The following is a 19,888-nucleotide window of genomic DNA, read 5'->3' on the forward strand; positions in this document are numbered from 1 at the left end:
TTTTTACAGTACATTATAAAAAATCACAACATGTAGAAGTGTGGTACAATATGGGGACAGGGAAGATTATGAGTGTTGTGTTACGTGTACAGTAAATGCTTATATAACTGCAATATGTAAAAGTGTGCTACAACATGGGGACAGGGGAAGTGCATGCTTATGTAACTACAACATGTAGAAGTTTGGTACAGCATGAGGACAGGGGAAGTAATGAGTGTTGTGCTCAGTGTTCAGTACATGCATATGTAACTACAACATGAAGAAGTGTGCTACAGTATGGGGACAGGGAAGATTATGAGTGTTGTGCTCAGTGTACAGTAAATGCTCATATAACTACAATATGTAAAAGTGTGCTACAGCATGGGGACAAGGGAAGTACATGCTTATGTAACTACAACATGTAGACGTTTGGTACAGCATGGGGACAAGGGAAGTACATGCTTATGTAACTACAACATGTAGAAGTTTGGTACAGCATGAGGACTGGAGAAGTAATGAGTGTTGTGCTCAGTGTACAGTAAATGCTTACATAACTACAATATGTAAAAGTGTGCTACAGCATGGGGACAGGGGAAGTACATGCTTATGTAACTACAACATGTAGAAGTTTGGTACAGCATGGGGACAGGGGAAGTAATGACTGTTGTGCTCTGTGTACGGCAAACATTCTGTAACTATAACATGTAAAAGTGTGCTACAGCATGGGGACAAGGGAAGTACATGCTTATGTAACTACAACATGTAGAAGTGTGTTACAGCATGGGGACAGAGGACATAATGAGTGTTGTGCTCGGTGTACAGTAAATGCTTATATAACTACAATATGTAAAAGTGTGCTACAGCATGGGGACAGGGGAAGTACATGCTTATGTAACTACAACATGTAGACGTTTGGTACAGCATGGGGATAAGGGAAGTACATGCTTATGTAACCACCACATGTAGAAGTTTGGTACAGCATGGGGACTGGGGAAGTAATGAGTGTTGTGCTCAGTCTACAGTAAACATTCTGTAACTACAACATGTAAAAGTGTGTGACAGCATAGAGACAGGAGATGTGCATGCTTATGTAACTACAACATGTAGAAGTTTGGTGCAGCATGGGGACAGAGGAGGTAATTAGTGTTGTGCTCGGTGTACAGTAAACATTCTGTAACTACAACATGTAAAAGTGTGCTACAGCATGGGGACAGGGGAAGTACATGCTTATGTAACTACATGTAGAAGTTTGGTGCAGCATGAGGACAGGGGAGGTAATGAGTGTTGTGCTCGGTGTACAGTAAATGCTTATATAACTACTACATGTAAAAGTGTGCTACAGCATGGGGACAAGGGAAGTACATGTTTATGTAACTACAACATGTAGAAGTTTGGTGCAGCATGAGGACAGGGGAGGTAATGAGTGTTGTGCTCAGTGTACAGTAAACATTCTGTAACTACAACATGTAAAAGTGTGCTACAGCATGGGGACAAGGGAAGTACATGTTTATGTAACTACAATGTGTAGAAGTTTGGTACAGCATGAGGACAGGGAAAGTAATGTGAGTTGTACTCAGTGTACTGTACATCCTTATGTAACTACAATATGCAGAATTGTGCTACAGCATGGGGACAGGGGAAGCACATGTTTATGTAACTACAACATGTAGAAGTTTGATGCAGCATGGGGACAGAGGACGTAATGAGTGTTGTGCTCGGTGTACAGTAAATGCTTATATATCTACAATATGTAAAAGTGTGCTACAGCATGGGGACAAGGGAAGTACATGTTTATGTAACTACAACATGTAGATGTTTGGTACAGCATGGGGACAGAGGAGGTAATGAATGTTGTGCTCAGTGTACAGTAAACATTCTGTAACTACAACATGTAAAAGTGTGCTACAGCATGGGGACAGGGGAAGTGCATGCTTGTGTAACTACAATGTGTAACAGTTTGGTGCAGCATGGGGACAGAGGAGGTAATGAGTGTTGTGCTCAGTGTACAGTGCATACTTTTGTAACTATGACACGTATAAGTGTGTTACAGCATGGGGACAGGAGAGGTAATGGGTTTTGTGATCAGTGTACAGTACATGCATATGTAACTACATGTAGAAGTGTCTAAAGTGCGGGGGCAGGGGAAGTATTGAGTGTTGTGTTCAATGTACAGTACATCCTTATGTAACTACAAACAAGTAGAAGTGTATTACAGCACAGGGACAGGGGAATTAATGAGTGTTGTGCCAGTGTACAGCACATACTGATGTATCTACAACATGTAGAAGTGTGCTACAAGATGGAGGCAGGGAAGAAATGAGTGTTGCTGTTAGTGGACAGCACATGCTTATGTAGCTACAACATGTAGAAGTGTGCTACAGCATGGGAACAGGGGAAGTAATGAGTGTTGTGCTCAGTGTACAGTAAATATTCTGCAACTACAACATGTAGAAGTGTGCTACAGCATGGGGACATGGGAATTAGTGGGTGCTGTGCTCAGTGCACAGTACATGCTTATGTAACTACAACATGTAGAAGTGTGCTACAGCATGGGGACAGGGAAATAATGAGTGTTTTTCTCAGTGTACAGTACCTGCTTATGTATCTACAACATGTAGAAGTATGCTACAGAGTGGGGATAGGGGAGGTTATGAGTGCTGTGCTCAGTGTACAGTACATGTTTGTGCAGCTGCAACATGTAGAAGTGTGCTACTGCATAAGGACAGGGGAAGTAATGAGTTTTATCCTCTGTGTACGGTACATGCTTATGCGAATACAACATGTAGAAGTGTGTTAAAGCATGGGGGCAGGGGAAGTTATGAGTGTTGTTGTCAGTGTACAGTACATGCTTATGTAGGTACAACATGTAGAAGTGTGCTACAGCATAGGAACAAGGGAAGTAATGAGTGTTGTGCTCAGTGTACAGTAAATATTCTGCAACTACAACATGTAGAAGTGTGCTACAGCATGGGAACAAGGGAAGTAATGAGTGTTGTGCTCAGTGTACAGTAAATATTCTGAAACTACAACATGTAGAAGTGTGCTACAGCATGGGGGCAGAGGAAGTAATGAGTGTTGTTTTCAGTGTACAGTAAATATTCTGTAACTACAACATGTAGAAGTGTGTTAAAGCATGGGGACAGAGGAAGTAATGAGTCCTGTGATCAGTGTAGTACATACTTATGTAGCTACAACATGTAGGGGTGTGCTACAGCATGGGGACGGGGAAGTAATGTGTTGTGCTCGGTGTACAGTGCATGCTTATGTACCTGCAACATGTAGACGTGTGTCACAGCATGGAGGAAGTCCTGCAAGTTAGTGTAGTCACAGTTTTGCACCAGTATGCATTTTAGATAATGTTCTATATACACTGTGAAGTGGATAGTCATCCACACACACCAATTGTAAAGGCACTGTCCATTGTGCACTGCGATTTTTCCTATCACTAACATTCCCACTGGCCAGCCTGCTGCTGAAGCCTGCCATACTACCTGTTGTTTTATATTGTCTTGGGGACCATGGACATTACTTACCCCCTGTGCATTTGGTGATTGAAGTTGTGGGCATAGCACCACATTCTTCTCTTTGCCCACAGGGAATTCGCAGCAACCATATTTATCTGCAGCTGAATGTCATTTCAGCCATGTGTCCCCAACCAAAAGCACCACATGGAAATATGTCACTGACTATGTGCCTGAACCCCAAGTCAAGACATTGATACATTTCAGGAGGTAAGACCTGCAACAGTTGGGTATGACTGACAAAGAAGTTAAGATAGTGGATCTCAACTGAACATGGTGGATACACTTGACATGACACCAAGACCTCATGTAAAATATGGAAAAAAGGAGTTGTTGATGATGGTAATGATAAGTGATGAAGAAAAGCTTAAGAAATTTCAGCACATTCTTTGTTTTTTAATAATGTTAACAGTCTTAATGATATATGGGAGGTAAACAGAATAGTTTGAATATCTGTTTAAAATACATCTTGAAACCTAAGAACCATGAATCAACATGATGTGGTTAAGGATAAGATAAGAAGAATGAATGTTGCCACAACTGAAACAAAATTTACTGAAATGATAATTGTATATATAGAAATCATCAGATATTAGAACTGTAAACAGAAAGATATTGCATAAGAAGTGGATTAAGCCTCGCAGCCTCACAGTTAATATTAAGGTGTTAAAATCAATACCCAGATAAAAACAAAAATGGGAGAAAGGTTTCAATCAGACTGCAAGGCAGGCCTTTCTACATTACAACGAGACATGTTTATGCTTCACAGATGCTGAAGTGGAGGAAAATGACAAGTTTTATGTGGACCTGCAGCATCTTTTGAAAATAACACCAAAAATGACTTTAGTGATTATAATGTTACATAAATGGGGAGGGTTGCGTCAGGAAGGGCATCCGGAGTAAAATTTTGCCAAATCATACATGCAGACAACAGTACAGAAATACATACCGGATTGGTCGAGGCCCGGGTTAACAACAACCGCCACCAGTACTGATGGCCAACTGGGTGCTGGCAGAAATTGGGCTACTGTTGGCCGAAGGAGGAGAAGAGGGGGAAGGCATGCCCGAAGACAGGTAAAGGCTAGGACTGTGATAGTGAGGGTCGGAACTTTGAATGTTGGCAATATGACTGGTATAGGGAGAGAGCTAGCTGATATGATGGACCGAAGAAGGTTGGCATATTGTGTGTGCAAGAAACCAGATGGAAGGGGAGCAAGGCTAGGTGTATCGGAGGTGGTTTCTAATTGTTTTACCATGGTGTGGATGGGAGGAGAAATGGCGTAGGCATTATCCTGAAGGAACAGTATGCTAAGAGTGTTTTGGAGGTGAAAAGAGTGTCGGATAGAGTGATGTTTATGAAGCTGGAAATTGATGGTGTAATGATGAGTGCTGTTAGTGCATATGCTCCACAAGTTGGGTCTGCGATAGTTGAGAAAGAAAAATGTTGGAGTGAGTTGCATGAACTGGTGATGATTGTACCCAAGGGTGAGAGACTGGTGATTGGAGCAGATTTCAATGGGCATGTTGGTGAAGGGAACAGAGGGGATGAGGATGTGATGGGTAGGTATGGTGTTAAGCAAAAGAATGCAGAAAGTCAGATGGTAGTGGATTTTGCGAAAATGATGGACATGGCTGTGATGAATACGTATTTTAACAAGAGGGAGGAGCATAGGGTGACATACAAGAGTTGAGGAAGATGCACACAGGTGGATTACATCTTATGTAAAAGGGCCAGTCTGAAGGAGATTAGAGACTATAAAGTGGTGGCAGGGGAAAGTGTAGTTAGGCAGCATAGGATGGTGGTTTGTAGGATGACATTGGTGACCAAGAAGAGGAGGATGAGTGTAAGGGCAGCACCAGGGATCAAATGGTGGAAATTGAAAAAGGGTAATTGTGAGGTGATGTTCAGGGAAGAGTTAAGACAGGCACTGGGTGGCAGTGAAGAGTTACCGAATAGCTGGGTAACTACAGCAGAGCTAGTAAGAGAGATGGCTAGAAAGGTGCTTGATGTGACATCTGGAAAGAGGAAGGAGGACAAGGAGACATGGTGGGGGAATGAAGAAGTACAGGAGAGTATACAGAGAAAGAGGTTGGAGAAGAAGAAGTGGGATTGTCAAAGAGATGAAGAAAGTAGACAAGAGTATAAGGAGATGAGGTGCATGACAAAGAGAGAGCTGGCGAAGGCTAAGGATAAGGCATATGACGAGTTGTATAAAAGGTTGGACACTAAGGAGGGAGAAAAGGACCTGTACCAATTGGCTAGACAGAGGGACCAAGCTAGTAAAGATGTGCAGCAGGTAAGGGTGATAAAGGATAATGAGAGAAACTTACTCACAAGCGAGGAGAGTGTGTTGAGCAGATGGAAAGAGTACTTTGAGGAGTTGATGAATGAAGAGAATGAGAGGGAGAGAAGGTTGGATGATGTGCGGATAGTGAATCATGAAGTTCAGTGGATTAGCAAGGAGGAAGTAAGGATAGCTATGAAGAGGATGAAAAACGGAAACGCTGTTGGTCCAGATGACATACCTGTGGAAGCATGGAGGTGTTTAGGCGAAATGGCTGTGGAGTTTTTAACAAGATTGTTTAATGATATCTTGGAAAGTGAGAGGATGCCTGAGGAATGGAGAAAAAGTGTTTTGGTACCGATTTTTAAGAATAAGGGTGATGTGCAGAGCTGTAGTAACTACAGAGGGATTAAACTGATCAGTCACAGCATGAGTTATGGGAAAGAGTAGTGGAAGCTAGGTTAAGAAAGGAGGTGATGATTAGTGATCAGCAATATGGTTTCATGCCAGGAAAGAGCACTACAGATACGATGTTTGCTCTGAGAGTGTTGATGGAGAAGTACAGAGAAGGTCAGAAGGAGTTGCATTGTGTCTTTGTGGATTTAGAGAAAGCATATGACAGGGTGCATAGAGAGGAGTTGTGGTATTGTATGAGGAAGTCGAGAGTGTCAAAGAAGTATGTAAGAGTGGTACAGGATCTGTACAAGGGTAGTGTGACAGCGGTGAGGTCTGCGATGGAAGTGATGGATGCGTTTAAGGTGGAGGTGGGATTACATCAAGGATCAGCTCTGAGCCCTTTCTTATTTGCAATGGTGATGGACAGGTTGACAGACGAGATCAGACAGGAGTCCCCGTGGACTATGATGTTTGCAGATGACATTGTGATCTATAGTGAGAGTAGGTAACAGGTGGAGGAGACCCTGGAGAGGTGGTGATATGCTCTAGAGAGAAGAGGAATGAAGGTCAGCAGGACTAAGACAGAATATATGTGTGTGAATGAGAGGGAGGATAGAGGAATGGTGAGGATGCAGGGAGTAGAGGTGGCAAAGGTGGATGAGTTTATGTACTTGGGATCAACAGTTCAGAGTAATGGTGAGTGTGGAAGAGAGGTGAAGAAGAGAGTACAGGCAGGATGGAGTGGGTGGAGAAGAATGTCAGGAGTGATTTGTGACAAACGAGTACCAGCAAGAGTGAAAGGGAAGGTCTACAAGAGGGTAGCGAGACCAGCTATGTTATATGGGTTGGAGACAGTGGCATTGACAAAAAGGCAGGAGTCAGAGTTTGATGTGGCAGAGTTGAAGATGTTAAGATTTGCACTGGGTGTAACGAGGATGGACAGGATTAGGAATAAGTATATTAGAGGCTCAGCCCAGGTTGGAAGGTTTGGAGACAAAGCCAGAGAGGCAAGATTATGTTGGTTTGGCTGAGGAGGGATGCAGAGTATGTTGGGAAAAAGATGCTAAGGATGAAGCTGCCAGATAGCAGGAAAAGAGGGAGGCCTAAGATAAGGTTTATGGATGTGGTGAGAGAGGACATGCAGGTGGTTGGTGTGACAGAGTAAGATGCAGAGGACAGGAAGAAATGGAAACAGTTGATCTGCTGTGACGACCCCTAACGGAAGCAGCCGAAAGAAGAAGAAGATTTGTAGTCAGAGAACACCTAGAATAAAGGGCAAGTTTGACCCTGGAATGTGAAATTATCTGAGATATACTCCAGAATAACTCTGCCATGACAATTCACTCATTATAGCAAACACTCTTTTATAACAGCCTAAGAGAAGTATTTATACATGGATATCATCAGAAAGTTAATATCAAAATCAGATTGACTATATGCTTTGCAGTCAGATATTAGAGCTTTGTACATTCAGCAATACAACAACTGTAGATGACTGAGTCTCGGACTATTAGCTTCTTGTTGCAAAGTTTATAATTAAAGTACATAAAGCAAAAAAAAACCTTCAGACTAGCTGATACTAGCTCAACAATATTCCAAATGAAAAGGGAGTTGAGGTCAAGAACAGATGTAAGCAACAAGACCTGGTGGATTTAGCACATAAAGATCTATGGACAGAAGTTCATGGCACTATACAGACGGTGGAAAAAAATCTTCCCAAGAAAAGGCAAAATAGATGCCTATCAATAAGTGGCTGAGTAAAGAAGGAAAGAAAAAGGCAATCAAGCAGGAGAATTTATTTATTTATTTGATTGATTGATTGATTGATTGATTGATTGACTGATTTGCATTTGTTTACCAGGATTGTCCACTGGGCCAAAATGAGTGCATTTTCAGTGGAGGCCCGAGGACAAAAGCTCCACATAAGAAGTACATACAATAGTATACACAGTCAGAGTTGGCTAAACATAGGTAGAAAAAATACAACATTAACGGTTACTTTAATTACAGTACAATAACAGATACAGCTGAATACATATGTAGGAATTCACATAATTACAGTACAATAACAGATACAGCTGAATACATATGTAGGAATTCACATAATTACAGTACAATAACAGATACAGCTGAATACATATGTAGGAATTCACATAATTACAGTACAATAACAGATACAGCTGAATACATATGTAGGAATTCACATAATTACAGTACAATAACAGATACAGCTGAATACATATGTAGGAATTCACATAATTACAGTACAATAACAGATACAGCTGAATACATATGTAGGAATTCACATAATTACAGTACAATAACAGATAGAGCTGAATACGTATGTAGGAATTCACATAATTACAGTACAATAACAGATACAGCTGAATACATATGTAGGAATTCACATAATTACAGTACAATAACAGATACAGCTGAATGCATATGTAAGAATTCACATAATTACAGTACAATGGCAGATACAGCTAAATACATATAGGTTCATAGGTGTGTACTAGACTAATGGCCCTGGAGCCTTTACAAACCTAGCCCATATGTAAGAATTCACATTTACTTATACTAAGGAAACATGTCAGTTATTTAGACTCTAAAAATGTAGTACGGATATTAACCACTAAAAAGATATGCAACATAAAGATAAAGCTTAAGAGTACATGCTGATTATATCAAGTCAAAAATACAGAGACATAAATTCAATACCGCTATCTAGTAGGTATTTCAGCACAATAGGGATAGATGATATCTTATAATAATTATAGTAACAGGTGGTGGAGTCTGAATAGAGAGGAGTAAATCAATAGAGGTAGCAGTGGTGAAAGTGGGGATACTCAGGTTTTGGGAGGTGAAGGGCTGGGACATGTGCAGCGCTAAAGAGTGGAGTGGTGCTGTCACAGAGACTTTTTGAAAGAAGACGCATTACTGGTTGTCCTTAATCATAATGGGAGGGAAATATGCTATGAAGTTAAATGCAGAGTTTCAGAAACCAGCAAGAACTGGTAAGATGGCATATTTAAATAAACAGAGCAGAAAGATGAGAATAGAATTGGAAATACAAGAGCTATCTTCAAGAAGACTGATGATATTATTGGAAAGTTCCAGATAAAAACAGACATGGATGGCTAGGAGCTAGCAGAAAATATTAAGGTAGCAGAAATCTATAGAAGAGCAATGTCTGAAAGGCCTTAATCTCATTGATAGGTATGATGGGATACTCCCTGATCTAAAGATAGACCTGCTGAACAGTGCAGTTAAATAGCTCTAGAAAGCCGTGCTGAGAAGTGATGTAATTGTTGCTGAATTGTTTAAAATTATGAATCTAGAAAACATGAAGTTATATTCCAGTCTGATAAAAGGTAATGCTAAAGAGCCATCAAATTGTAAATAACTGTGCTTATTACAAATGCTACCAAATTAAATTCTCAAGATCCTGCAAACTAGATTTCTGCATTATACACACCAAGAGCTCTCAGATGTACAAGCTTGTTTTAGAAGGGGCAGAGACACCAGATATTAAATAGTTAACATACACTAGATGATACAGAAAGCAAGGGAGGTCCAGAAAATATTTAGTTTTCCTTTATTGACTATCATACAGCCTATCACTATGTGGACCATTACAAACGTTGGCACATTTTTAGAGAAAGGGGGATACCAGGCCACCTTATTCGCCTCCTGAGAACTCTGGAAGAAGAAGAAGAAACAAGACTTAGAACTGAATATGGGATAACTGACTGGTTTAAGACTAGAATGAAATACAACAAGCTTATATCTTTTCATCCTACCTATTTAAATTATACACTAAATACATCATGCAGAATGTTGAGTTACATGAATCACATGTTGGAATCAAAATTGCTGGGAGAAATATTGAAAACCTCTGATATGTTTATAATACCACTCTTATGGCTGAAAGAGAGGAAGAGATGGAAAGCAAGTTAAAGAAGTTAAATATAAAGTGCAAAGTCGGCTTGCTGCTTAACTTAAAAAGTAAAATGTTACCATTTATCCTTATGAATGTTTTGCATATAAGTGAGGAGGAAGTGGAGAAAGTAAAAGATTGTATTTTGCTGGGCTCAAAGAAATCTGCAAATGGTGATCGCAACAATGAAATTAAAAGATATTTGCTTCTTAGAAGAAAAGCTTTGAAAAATCTGGATAAGATGTTGCCAACAAATGTAAGCATAATCAAAGCTGTTGTGCATCAGAAAATCAATGCTTTTGGACTGTGGCATTGGAGAAATGTTCCAGAATATTCCATGAAGTGTAAGAAGATCAAATCAGTACATATGGCAATAGAATCAGAGCCTATACTGGAAGGTATGACAGTAAAACAAAACGTTAGTTATTCTGACCATTTAATGTGAAAGTGATTTTACTAAAAAAGACACTGATGCTGGTAAAGCTTAAAGAAGAACAAAGGAACGGTACAGACTTAGATGGATCGGCAATGTTACTGAAGTAACAATGCTGCAGAGCATGCTGGGCCCATAACCCAGATGCTGATGGATCATAACCATTCTCTGCTATGCAAAAGGGAGAAAGGTTTTAAAACTAGTCAGGTTTTATTTTTGAGAGGTGGGTTTGGCACAATAATTAAAGCCATCAGCTATAAACACACGATGCGGGGCTTGATTTTCACCTCGTGTTATTGGCTAGGCTTAAAACTGCCCTTTAGGACATTTAGCCTAGTATTCAATGATGAGCCTATACATTTGCAAGAACTTACAGAATCAAATAACTAAACAACAATAATCTTTTGAATCAATGTTGTATTATACCTTTCTACCTGTCACATTATACTAAATCTGCTATGAAAATAAATACCTGTTACATCACTTCACTATTCATCATCATCAACCTGCTTTTTCCCATTTTCTACATGGGATCAAGATGTCATGTCAACTGCTGGCACCTCTTTCTCCTTAATGCCATTCTCCTGATTTCTTTGGTGCTCATGCCTGATAGCACAAAAAATGGTGGTGCCCTGTGTGGCTGTAGCTGCTTCAGCTAGACAAGAAAATGTGTGCTATCTGTCTTGTTTTACATCTAAAACAACAAAAGAATCCAAAATCAAGGGAAAATACTGAAGGTTAGCTAAGTTATAGTAGACAGAAACTTCTAGAAATTTGATCTTCAAGCTCGCAGTGCTGTAGATTTGATGAGCTGTTGTCTGCAAGGCCTGTTAAGCCTACTACTCCATAAACTCCAGGAAAAAGGAATTATACCCAGTCATGGCCCAAAATGGTTTGCTCACGCAAATCTGACTTCTAAAACTTCTAAAATGACAAGAATGAAAATATGTGGAAGACTGAAGCAAAGAGGAAGTAGAGCTGTAATATGTGCCAGACTAAAGGTCAACCCAGGCTAAAGGTCAACCCACACAGGCCTGCACTTCCATCTATGCTACTGGCCAATGTTCGCTCTCTGGATAACAAAATGGACTACATAAGGCTAGAACTGACTACAAAAAGCAAGGTGAGAAACAGTTGTGTGCTTATGTTCACAGAGAGATGGTTAAACTATAATATCAGTGATAGTGTGGTGCATGTGGAAGGGCTGACATTATTTAGAGCTGACAGGAATAAGACCCTCACTGGTAAATCATGGGGAGGAGATGTCTGTATATATGTAAATACGAGATGGTGTACCAACTGTGAGGCAGTTACTACTTACTGCTCTGAAGACATTGGGTTCTTGTTGCTAAGATGTAGGCCCTTCTACTTGCCAAGGTGACTTAATGGTGTGAGCATTACAGCTGTATATATTCCTCCTAATGCCAACACCAGTGAGGCACTGGGAGGCACTGGCCACACTTTACTAGTCAATCAGTGAACTGCAGAATCAAAATCCAGAGTTTGCCCACATAATAGCAGGTGACTTAAACCGAGCAAACCTAAAGTCAGTCCTACCTATCAGTTCTACCTAACTATCACCAGTATGAAGACTTCACTATGAGGGGAGAGAACTGTTCTCTGAAGAAGCTACAATATTTTTTTGGTAGCGAAAACGCTGTGTTATAATAATTTTTAACAATAAAATTTTGCGTTAAGAAGACACTACAGTTTTCGGATTACTGAGCTTTTGGGATTCCTTGTGTCTGTTTGCTTCGCTGGTTTTTGTTCTCTTGGATTTACAGTAACAGAAACCTGGTTCAAGGCTCCCGAGAGCACCCCAGCACTACCAGGTTATACCTCACACCATGCTTTTCGGCCCCAAAATTTGGACCGAACCACAAAAGGAGGGGGGAGTATCAATATTTGTCAAAGATACCCACACCTCCAGGTTGGTGGCACAGCACGAAGCATCAGAGACTATCCATGTGCAACTAACTGTGGGTAAAACTGCCTTCCAGTTTATAGCCTGCTACAGACCACCCTCCCAAACACAGGAACCCCACTTGGCCTTCCTGAGAATACTGGAAAATATGAAGGTCTCTCCAAACACCATTATATTGGGCAACTTCAACTACCCAAACATAGACTGGGAGCATTACTCTAGCTCCAACACCCTAGCCCAAAGGTTCCTAGAATTTATAAACTCAAATGTTATGGAACAACTTGTTACCACTCCCACAGGAGGGGAAAACATACTGGATCTGATCAACACCAACATGGGGACACTATGCTCCAGACCAGAAGTGTATCCCTCACTGGTGAGATCAGACCATAAACTAATCTCACTGGATATTCACATCCCGACCCCACCCCCTGCCCAGAAAACCACAGTGAAAAACTTCTCTAAAGCAAATTTCACACACCTCAAAACCGAGGCGAAATCCTTCAAAGCCCCCGGGCCTGTGGAAAATACGGCCCAGATCGCAGAATCCTTTATAAACGCATTCTATGAACACCTTCAGGAATGCATGGATCACTCAATCCCAAATAAAACCAAGACCCAATCCTCCAAAGGCAGACGTCCTGTCTGGTGGACCCCAGCCATAAACAAACTATACAATAGAAGGAGGAAGCTACTACATGATAGAGCAAAATCCCAAAAAGGGAAGGCATCTCTGATCAGTATTAGCAAAAAACTATGGGCACTCATAAAATCGTCTAAGGCCAGCTTCGAGAGAAAAATTGCACAGGACACTAAGGATAATCACAAGGCTTTCTTTAGTTATGTTAGGAACCTGGGTGGGAATTCCCAGATATGCTCAGAATTAGTCCAAAATGACAAAAAATACACCGAGCCCACAGACATTGCCAACATCCTAGCTGTCAGGTTCAGTGGAAACGTCTTCCCCCTCTCTGCACCAAAAGGTCAAATATCTATCCCAACAGAGTGCTGCCCCTGACATCTCAGATGCTCAGGTAAGAGCCCTCTCCAAAGCAAAAACACAGCATCAATGGGACCAGATGGTGTCCCGGGCTGCGTCCTACATGAACTCCAAGAAGAGCTAAACCCAAACATAGAACTACTGTTCAATCGTAGCCTTACTACAGGATATGTACCCAAAGAGTGGCGTACAGCAACAGTGGTCCCTCTCCACAAAGGTGGTGCCTCAACGGATCCTGGAAACTATCACCCCATAAGCCTGACTAGCTTGGTCTGCAAAGCTATGGAAAGGATCATCATGGACCTCATAAATAAAGATATTGGGGACCTACAGACACTGGATCCTACCCAGTTTGGCTTTGTTAAGGGCAGATCCTGCCTCTTAAACCTGGTTAATTTCTTTGAAACAGTCACCAAGGCCATTGACGAGGGGAAGGTGGTCCACACAGCCTACCTGGACCTCGCAAAAGCCTTCGATACAATACCCCACTCGGGCATTATAGATAAGCTCACCAGCTTAAATATAAACCCCTATGTCACTAGATGGGTTGCAAACTGGCTCAAGGACAGAACCCACATGGTTAGAATTGCTGGAGCCATGTCAGACTCCAAACCAGTTACAAGTGGCATCCCACAAGGCTCAGTCCTGGGACCTCTCTTGTTCGGTATATATTTCTCGGTACAGGCCAACACAGAAGGACTGTGGCTGACCAAGTTTGCAGATGACTGCAAACTGGGTGCCATAATCAACTCTCCAGCCGACACAAGCATCCTCCAAAAGGGCCTCATAGAAACAGACAACTGGTGCCAGAGCCATGGCCTCAAGCTAAACGCCAAAAGTGTATAGTCATCCCCTTTGGCAAAAACAAAGTGCCCATAAATTACCACATAGGTGGTAATCCATTAAGTACAGAAGAAGTCATTAGGGACCTGGGGACCCAAGTTGATAGCAATCTCTCATTTGACAACCACGTGGCCAAAGTGGTTAGAAAAACATTTTATATAGCCCACCTAATCATGAAGGGATTCACATCTAGATCAGGGGAGGTCATCATACCTCTTTACTCATCCCTCATCAGGCCCATAATTGAGTACAATGCCCCTTTTGGGATGTACCTTAACAGACACCTGCAGCAACTGGAAAGACACCAAAAGTACCTCACCAAGAGGATCAAAGGGCTCAAACAGATGCCATATGCTGCCCGGTTAAAGAAACTCCAGCTCTACTCAGTGGCATACCGCCTGCTCAGAGGCGATCTGTGCCTGACGTATACAGCCATGTCCAACCCGGAATTAATGGACATGCTGCACCTCAGAAAATCCAAATCCCATCGAGCTACGTGCTCGAGAGACTTGAATCTCAGCACTGAAATAAATAGGACATGCTGGAGGGACAGATTCATAACCCAGAGGCTCCCTTCCCTCTGGAATAACATCCCAGTCCAGGTTAGGCAGAGTCCCACATTGACTCTCTTCAAGAGGAATCTTGATGAGTGGATGGGAGATCATAGGTTTACCCCGGCTATCACTTCTGTGTCACTGTTAGACAGAGACACAGTATACTAACCTCAAAAAAAGGCATAGCAAAATTAATTTAAAATGGGTGGCGAAAGCCAAACACACTCTGGCTAGGCTTATAAATGCCCTAGGGCAGATAGCCTAGTATGAACCTATGAACCTATGAACCTATGTAACAGTCAACAAGACCATCACCATAAGGGCAGAACAAAAACCCTGGATCACAAATGAAGTATATGAGCTCCTAAGAGCATGCAATGCTGTCTTTAAGGCAGGAGACAAGGATGCCCTGAGAGAGACCAGAAAGAGCCTAAATAAGGGAGTAAAGAAGGCCAAGAGTGCCTACAGACAGAAAATCCAGAGTCACTTTTCAGACCTAAGGGACTCCAGATGTCTGTGGCAGGGAATACAATCCTTAACAGGCTACAGACCTGTATCTTCAAAGTGTGATGACAACACAGAATTTCTAAATCAGCTCAACACCTACTTCAGCAGGTTTGATGAAGGGAATGGAACTAAACCCATGAAACTCACCACCAGGCAAAACGAAGCAGCACTCTACCTCAAATCAACCAATGTTCAGAGAACTCTAAGACAGGTGAACCCAAGAAAAGCAGCTGGACCAGACAACATTCTGAAGCATGTGCTAAGAGACTGTGCTGTTCAACTGATAACGGTTGTTACTGACATATTTAACACAACTCTACCTCGGGCCATAATACCCAAGTGCTTCAAGAACACAACAATCAGGGGGGCGTGGCCAAGGATGAACACAGGATAGCAGCAGATTTCTTCAGCTCCACCAATTTCATTACATTGACAGGAATTAATTACTTAAAAAATTAATTTTTGAAGTAATTTTCTTTCTAAATATGTTTGTTTTATATAGTTCTTGAACTATATCTAAAAAAGAAAGGAAATCTTAATAATATTCCTGTCAGAAATTACTTTGGAAATTTTCCTGTCAGTTTATCAGTCTGAAATGAGTTCCAGTAAGACAAATTCTCAAGACTCCAGCATCAAGAAAGAACTTCAGTCTCTGATAATTATAGTCCAGCAACTTACTGCTAAGATGGATAAAATGGATACTAAAATAGACACTTTCATAGAAAAACTACAAAACAAATAGACTTATTACATATGGACCTGCAACAACAGAAGATCCAGATGACAGGCATAGAAGAAGCTGTGAATGACATGGAAAATAGAATACAAGAAGAGGAAATCAACATTGAGTTTCTGCTGAAACAAAATACACATTTACAAACAAAGCTGGATGACCTGGAAAATAGATCTAGGCGCAATAACATTAGGATTTTGGACTGCCAGAAAATATTGAAGGTAACAATATTACTTCTTTTTTAACAACATGGCTCCCTAAAACTTTAGATTTACCAGAAGCATTCTCTTTGGTATCGAAAGAGCACATAGATCTATAGCTAATACTAACTCTAACAAAACTATCCTAGATCAGTTATAGTTAGATTTCTATCATCTTTTGATAAAGAGATGGTTCTTAAATCTGCTTGGGCTAAAGCTCCTGTTAAGATTAATGAAACAACTGTGCGTTTTGACAATGACTATTCTTCCATGGTATTAGCTAAAAGAAAAGTTTTTCTGCCACTAATAAGGGAGCTTAAAAAGCACAGTTTAAAACATACCTTCTGTTTCCTGCCAAGCTTAAAATCTTCCTTCCTGATGGTCCTAAAATTTTCGATGACTTAGACTCTGCTTTACTGTTTATCAAAAAATAAGATTTTGGAAAAAATAGAAGAAATGGAATGGGCTAGTCCTTCGTTAAAGAGACTGGCAACTGAAACTTCGTGGAAGACTTCAGAGAAGAAGAAGAGACTAAAAACAAATGATTTGTACTATGTTTTTTTTTCTCTCTCATCATTTTATTTTATTATTAATCTTTTTAAATATAGTTCCTGCATTTCCAAGAAGCAACAAATATTTTGAAAAAGATTTAATCAAAGTTATTCTCTGTGTGCAAAGAAATGTTTTGTTTCATAACTAGTCAAAATATCTGGAGATTTAATGGCAAGCTGTGATTTAACTTGTTTCTCTTTCTGAAGAGGAAAAATAAGGTCAGTAATTTGATACATTTTTTTCCTTTAAAAGTTTATATGTTCTTCAAATGCTATTCCTAATTATACTTTCTTGATTACACTGCTTATGCTTGTTTGTAAATAATCTGTCATGCTTTAACTAATAATAATTAGAACTAAATAATAGTAAATAATATGTTTTATTTTTAACTCTATTAATATAAACAGTAAGTAATATTCTATTGTATATACTTCTTATAGCTTTCTCTTACATTTTTTTATTTCTGCCTTACACCCTTTTACTTTCTACTCTCTTTTCTTTTCTTTATTAATATATAGAAATACTTTTGATCATATAGACACAGTAAATAATAAGATTTACATAGGAGTTGAGTTGGGACAAAAATGTTGAGTTTTGTTACTTATTAATAATTTTGGGCTTGATTTCACTTACATAGAGTCTGTAATAACCTGTAGAATGCATTGTGAAGGTTTTGTCATGTTTAGATGCATTTACACTGCTAAATGAATGTTTGTCACTAGTTTTAATAAGTTTCCCGCCAAAATGTTAAGAGAGACAATCTGGGATGTGGGCTGTCTCATGCACAGTGTCCATGAGCTACTTCAAAAGCTTCAACTCTCAGAATTCTCACAGAGAAGCTGTAAGCAGCTGGTCTCACCTTTGACCTAGATATCACACTGACACATCACAGATACAGGAATAGCAGATTAATAATATGTGTTAAAACCTATGTCCCAAACATATACATTACTATAACTCATTTAATTCATCTGATTGACAAGCATAAATAATTTTATAACTCTATACTGGAAGAAATTGTCATGTGATATATTTTAAAGCAGTAGTATAGCATGTTTGTAAAATCTGGTTACTAAAATGTGTTTGCTGTGCATTATTTTATATAAAGCAGACAGATTTATTGAAGGGACAGCAATGTAAGATGGTGCTCAGTAAAGATACAACTCAGTGAGATCAGATATATATATATATATATATGTATGTGTGTGTGTGTGTGTGTGTGTGTGTGTGTGTGTGTGTGTGTGTGTGTGTGTGTGTGTGTGTGTGTGTGTGTGTGTGTGTGTGTGTGTGTGTGTGTATGTATGCATGTGTATATATATATATATATATATATATATATATATATATATATATATATATATGTATATGTGTATATGTGTGTGTATGTGTGTATGTATGTATATATATATATGTGTGTGTGTGTGTGTGTGTGTGTGTGTATGTGTGTGTATGTAGATATGTATATAAATGTTTCTGAGAATCTGCTTAACTATGAAGTATGATTTATAACAATTTCTATGAATACAATATTTTATTCTATTGGCAATAATGAGTTTGAGTAAATGCTCATATACAAGCAATTCAAGGTTTTTTTTGGAAGCTGTTAACTGTATTTACATGACAGAAAATAGATGCATCCTAATATATGTAATGTCTGAATCATATTAGCCAAAGTTTTTGATTTAAATGAATGTTAGAACTTATTTTTCTCTCCTCTTGATTTCTAACATCAAAATTATTTGAATGCTATTTGAATACAAGCGTTTTATATTACATGGATGTATATAGTAGTATGAACAGTTTTTAAAAAAAAAAAAAAAAAAAAAGGTTTATTTTAGTTTATATGATGCTGTTTTACCAAATGTGTAGTCTTGTCTTGCTAGATAACTGAATTGAAAACTGTTAACTTCAGTTAAATATAACTAGTATTAAATTGATAAGGTGGTAGCTGACGTACTGCTGCTTAGGGTAGGGGTTAACTTGAGTGGTAAATACTACTCTAAGTTGGAGTTTACAACTCCAGGCTGGATGCAAGGTTTAATCCTTACATTATTTTCACTTGTTCATTGTTATTTGTATATAGTTTTGACATCCACAATATATTCTGTACATTCATTGTCACTACAAACAAAATTGAATCCTATACGAAATCCCATAAGAGATTCAATAAATACAGCTATATTTAAAGGTACACCTAAAGGAGGAGATGTAACATTACTTATCTTGTTATTTGTTATTTTGATCATAAGATTCTTAAGTTTTAAAAATGCCAAATGACATCTTTAAAAGGAATTTCTTTAAACATTAATGGATTGAATAATCCATGTAAAAGGGCAAGCCTAATAAGATACATTAATTTACATAAGGCCAACTTAGTCTTCCTACAAGAAACCCATCTCTTGAAAAAAGATATTGATAAACTAGCCACAAACAAATATACAGTATTGGTTAGTTCAGAGCACACTCAGAAAAAGAGGAGTGGCTATTTTATGGAATAAAAGTATGCCCATTCCTAAAACCATTAAGTCTTATCAGGATGACAAAGGAATGTTTTGTATGGTTACAATACAAATTAATGGGAAGACTTACACTTTAATTAATGTATATTGGATACCTGGAATTGGTATTAATACAGTGAAACATCATCTTGATAAGATCATATCATTCTCTATAGGAGATATTATTTTAGCTGGTGACTTTAATTGTATACTACATGAAAGTGATACTACCACTATAGGAAAGAGAAGAATTACATCGAATGCAAAACATTTAAAGGATTTTGCTAATTCTTATCATTTGAATGATATTAATAATCAGATTCAAAATCATTACCATGCACCTTTTTTTCTAACAGATACAAAACTTATTCAAAAATAGATAGGGTCTTTATTTCTAACCAGATGGTAACAGATTTAATTAATTCCAAAATCATTTCATGTCCTATATCTGATCATAATTCAATTGTTTTTGAATTCATGATAAAAAATACTCATAATGTTCAGATCAAAAGGATACCAGCAT

This window comes from Protopterus annectens, chromosome 16.part0 (genome assembly GCF_019279795.1).
Source record: "Protopterus annectens isolate FY-2018-M chromosome 16.part0, PAN1.0, whole genome shotgun sequence".
Lineage (NCBI taxonomy): Eukaryota > Metazoa > Chordata > Ceratodontiformes > Protopteridae > Protopterus > Protopterus annectens.